Source organism: Daktulosphaira vitifoliae, unplaced genomic scaffold (genome assembly GCF_025091365.1).
Source record: "Daktulosphaira vitifoliae isolate Bord-2020 unplaced genomic scaffold, ASM2509136v1 Scaffold_2, whole genome shotgun sequence".
NCBI lineage: Eukaryota > Metazoa > Arthropoda > Insecta > Hemiptera > Phylloxeridae > Daktulosphaira > Daktulosphaira vitifoliae.
Genome location: NW_026099573.1, coordinates 4688463 through 4694000, shown reverse-complemented (window position 1 = coordinate 4694000; position 5538 = coordinate 4688463). Strand labels below are relative to the sequence as shown.

Sequence of the window (5538 nt, the reverse complement as noted above, 5' to 3'; positions counted from 1 at the left end):
TGTTGAATTTTAGGGTCCGACCATTTACCGTCGGCGTATTGTATGATGCGGTCTATTTGATGGCTTAATAGTAAACGTGTTTTTATTTTTCTAGATATTGCACTGTTAATAGTACACTGTAAGTCCATAAATTTATTAATGTTTTAAAAAAAAGTATTGAATCAAATAATGTTATTATAATTGTTTAGATTTAACTGTTAAACATAATATATTATATGATATTGTTGTGTATATATAATTTTTTTTTTACATACCCGCGGTAATATAGAAGTAAACAAATACAATTTTGGTATTTTACAATTTATTACTAATTTACAGTACAGTACCGACATTCGTGCGAGTAGGACGTATTTTGTGCATGTGGTAAAGTGTTATCTCATATAATATAATAATACATATAGTGTATAGTTGCTATTTGATTGTATGCCTGTGTTGTTATATCTGTGTGTCCAAAGTTTAAATATCATATTGGGAAATTATACTTAAGTTATTTCAAATAGCTAAATTAGTATTACCCAAGTCTACAACATATAATCAATTTAACTGAAATTAATAATCTGAAAATATGTCAAGAAATACTAAAATTGATACTCCTTTAAAAAATAATTCATCTTCTTCCTCATCTACACGTTCAATTAGTGAGTTTACTCTCAATGATGTAATGAAAAAACTTAAACAAATAGAAACATCCCATGATGAAAAATTCATATCTATAAATGATAAACTCTCGAGGTACGAAACAAAATTCTCTGTCTTAAACAACACACATGAGGGCCTGTTAAATTCTATAAACAACCTTAAAAAAGAAAATGATATTCTTAAATCTGAAATAAATAGTCTTTGTGATAAAATATCAAATATTGAGTCTAATAATTTTGCCAAAAATCCGTCATCTGAAGAGATGATCTTAGAAGCGCAAAATAGAATCTTAAAAAGTAAAAATGTTATTATTTTCAACAAAGTAGAGTCGCCAAACGAAACAAATAATAGTCTGTTAGAAATCGCAAATAAGCTGATAAATGACTTAAATTTAAATTTAAAAATTATTCATGCTAAACGTATCGGTGGAACACATACAGCTACACGTCCATTACTCATAAGTAGTAAGTAAATAGCGGGTTCTGGGGATCAAAGGATGCCGCCATGGTAATTAGTGTCATACGTCATCAAAAAGTAATAAATTAAGAGTGTTAATGGGTAATTAAATGGTTAATTAAGGTCAATCGTAATTGTTAAAGTCGTAAATCAAGTGTGTTATTGTTAAAATTGCGATAATAATGTGGGTTGGCGGAGGGTAGGTGGTCAGCTGACTCGGCGTTACGTCGTTGTCGGTGTGACGTATGCAGCAACGCGTGCCCCTCAATCAGGAGCATCACAGGTGTTACGTAATATAATCGCCCTTAAGGTCATCACGTCACATACAATAATGTTAAAGACTCTGCCCCTGCCTACACCCTACCCTAACCCGGAGTTGTACGTCAAACGGTCGCGCGTTATATTGTGTCATCGCAACCGCCGCCGTCGTCGTCGACGGGGTAAAATCCGTAGTCGTGTAACCGCCCTGATGACGGTGTCGGTCGGAGGTATGAATCGCAACGTTTGTATCTTTAGCGCGATAAAAATACAATGTACGCATGTCGAGGTGGTTAAACTATTTAAGCTTATTCATAAGGTGCACGATGTATCGAATATGATAAATAAAAATGAACCGTATAGTATCGCCAATTATTTTCATTTTAGATAAAAATTGTACGTAAAATGTTAAAATTGGATAATCTGTTAAATAAAAACTGAATATATTTATTATTTAGTTATTTGTTTGGAATCCAAACTTTGGATTACGATGCGGTGGGTGGTCATATAGAATATATGAAATGTAAGTTTTTTTTATGAAAAAAAAAAATGCATTTTCCAGGTACGCTACACGGTAACGGTGAAAAGTACGATACATAAATAATACATATTAATATTAAATATACCCAATATTCTTTTAAATTATTTTTTACTATTATAAGTTANTATTAAATATACCCAATGTTCTTTTAAATTATTTTTACTATTGTAAGTTGATACAGGAATTTACAAGTAATTTTTTATATATCTATTATCAAATATAGAATATAATCAAATAATTATTTATATACTTATAAAAATTAATAACTAACTTGTATATATATATATATATATATATATTAGTAGACTTAATGATTATTTTTTATTGATATAACATTCAAATTAATAGAAAGGGAGCAAACTTTTGATGATACTTTTTTATTCAAAGTGTGTAATTACAATTAATTGATAAACAATAAATAAATTACTATAGAAACTTGCCAATATTATGGTATGTGATGTCCATGCCGAACTGGTTTAATAATTGCCAGCGGTTTGTTTGTTGTATAGGATGCTACAGTAATAAATAAAAATTTATTAGTTTATAGTAATTATTTTGGAAATTAATATTTAATAAATATTGTACTTACACCATACTCCATTCACCGAAAAACGGATCTCTCGGTATTCACCATTACTATAGTTTGGATCTAAAAAATAAAAAAAGAATAAATGTATTATGTTTGTAACTATTTTTTAATATTTATACTTACTATTTATACTATCAATTTCAACTTTTGTTGAAATTTTTGTGTGTTATTCATGGGTTGGGTTAGTATATAGTCTAACATATCTTTCTGTAAAAGTAAATTTGTTTTTTTATATTTTCAATTACTATTTATGATATAATTATTTAACATTTTTTTACTTACCAATTTCGGAGTCGCTGTATGAACTCCAGTAGATAACATCATTTATCATCGTTTAACACAATCTAAAACTATACGATTAAGATAGATACTGATCCAATTTTACATTTTACACTTAGTGTGAAATGTTACATTTTTCAAGTACTTTTTACACAAACATAAGGATAGATGAGGATGATGTGCTGAGAGTGTATTAACCCTCCTCTCACCATATATCATTATCCCTATCTGTTTACTATCCACTGTTAATTACTATAATTTAAATTATGATATAATAAACAATATCGAGTTTACTAATAATAATACAGCATATTGTATATAATTTAATGTGTAAAATTTATTTAATTATCACAACACTGCATATGTTTAAATAAAAATTCCTTGGAACTTAACATGTGCGAAAACGAGACATAAATGTAATATATTATCTATTTCAAAAGTAATTAGACTATCAACTGTCATTTTCATCATTAACACAGAAGAACATATAAATTAAATTTCATTGCATTTTTTTAATCAATGCAAGTATATAAAGTCTTGAATCTGTTTATTCATTCGAAAGAATTATAAGAGTGCAGTAGTTTGTTCTAACAACCAGATTTTGTGCAAAGAAATTTGTTGTAATTACATTTTTCNCCAGATTTTGTGCAAAGAAATTTGTTGTAGTTACATTTTTCGTTTGATAAAAAATTAAACTGTAAGTATAAAATTAATTATTGTAATTATATATACTATTTTTAATGTCATAATAGATTTTAAAAAATAAAAATTTCGTATTATCAATTTAATTGAACTCNTATTTAAAAAAATAAGAATTTTATATTATCAATTTAATTGAACTAAAAAGTTTTTTATCTTTGCAAATTTATTGGAATTCATATTATATAAATTTACATTATAACATTTTATTGTCTTAATTTACAAAGAATATTATAATAAAATGTTAATTATTTCAGATTTTATATCCACTAGCGATTACTTGCTGTTTCAATTGCATTTCGACGAACGGAAAACTTATACTGTAACAAATACTTGTTGCATCAATTGCATTTTGAGGAATATATAAATAATGTAAGTTCTTTAAATTGTTATTTTAATATTATAAGTTGATTATTAACCAACAGTAAAATTTAATTTTTTTACTAATAATTAGNATTAACCAACAGTAAAATTAAATTTTTTTACTAATAATTTATTTGACGTAAAAAGTTATTTTTCTATAAATAAAAATTCGTTTTATCATAATTATTGAATAACGGTAAACAAGTCTAGATATTTTTTTCTAAATAAAGTTATTATTATTTTATTTTAGTTATCATGCCGCAAAATCCTTTTGTACCATTCGATTTTCTACCAGAACCTACTATTGAACTTTTAGTCGAAAGTGAATCTCGAAATTATCGGAATATATGCAAATACCCTGATATGTTTAGAATTGATATATTAGAAAAATTTAGGATAATACATAACCTCAAAAGAGGTTATCCTGTTTTAGTTTTTTACAGTGAAATAGACAACATCATTAGTTGTGGAAATTTCCAATGTAACAATATCCTTTTTTATAATCGTGATTATTTTAAAGTTGAAGAATTTATATTAATTCAACATACTAGGGATGTGCAAGAATTAGCTAAAACAATATTATGTTCCGAACGTAATATTCGCTGTACATAANTGCAAGAATTAGCTAAAACAATATTATGTTCCGAATGTAATATTCGCTGTACATACCTTATGATTGATGTTAACTATTTTGAAAATCTTACCACATATAAAATTAATTTACAACAAATTAAAAATACAAGAGTAAATAATATTGATATAAGATCTTTAGTTCAACATTTTTAGTTATGAAAAAAATAATAAAATATCGAAATATATTTTGTATGTATTTAAATAGAATTTTTACTTTGTTAAATAAAAAATTTTTTTTAGTAAAATGGATGTTGTAAAAAACTTAAATCACAAGCTAAAAATGAATATGTCTCTATGTCATCATTACAATTGGATCGTCCATATCCAGTAACACACCTGAGAGCTGTTGAAACCAGGTATGGACACACCATAATTGCACGATTGGAAAAATGGTTGCCAGTTGTGTCTACCAAAATCTATATTTCTTTCCGATGAAGAAATTGAGCATTTTAATAGCAGTGAAAAAAAATTATGTTTAATATATCATGGAAAACGTGGTAAAGCATATAACTTTTCTTTTATATAATTCAAAAAATAATAAAACGTTCATAATTTTTTTACAAACAATTAACAATAATTTACGAAAAACTTATAATTTATAATTAATTAATTATAGTCTATAATCTGACATTTATGTTATAACTTTATTTTACTAACATAAAATTGTATTGTAATTGAATGAAATAAAATTTTCCTAATAACAAAAATTATCATTTTGTTGATATTTTCACATTGTAAGTTTAAAACATTATTAATAATTTATATTTATATTTTTAAATTTTAATTTATAAATAATAAATCCTACACATAAATATATACATATAGATAATCAAATAATAAATCTATTTAATTTATGTGGAGAGATTAATACCGGTATAATCATTAGTATTAATATATTAGTTATAGGAAAATAAATGAAAAAAACTATTTTTATAATAATAAAATGATATCTTATACATGTAATTGATTATATCATTGGCACTATTTTGCTTATAGAAAATTAATTTGTTGAAGGTTTAATTATTATTTAAAGAGAAATGTACTTTTTACGTCAAATAAAAATTATTCATAATATAATATA

At 25.2% G+C, this 5538-nt stretch overlaps 2 long non-coding RNA genes across 2 annotated transcripts; one reads left to right on the top strand and one right to left on the bottom strand.

Moving 5' to 3' along the window:
* Window positions 1-2229: 2229 nt before the first annotated feature.
* LOC126898889 (uncharacterized) lies at window positions 2230-3111 on the bottom strand. The gene is made up of 4 exons (XR_007702407.1): window positions 2766-3111; window positions 2607-2690; window positions 2484-2543; window positions 2230-2407 (listed from the first exon to the last, which is right to left on the bottom strand). It is a non-coding gene; the product is annotated as an uncharacterized LOC126898889 (long non-coding RNA).
* Window positions 3112-3398: 287 nt separating this feature from the next.
* On the top strand, window positions 3399-5033 carry LOC126898895 (uncharacterized). Its single transcript, XR_007702413.1, has 3 exons — window positions 3399-3459; window positions 3719-3833; window positions 4698-5033. It is a non-coding gene; the product is annotated as an uncharacterized LOC126898895 (long non-coding RNA).
* The last annotated feature ends 505 nt before the right edge of the window (window positions 5034-5538 follow it).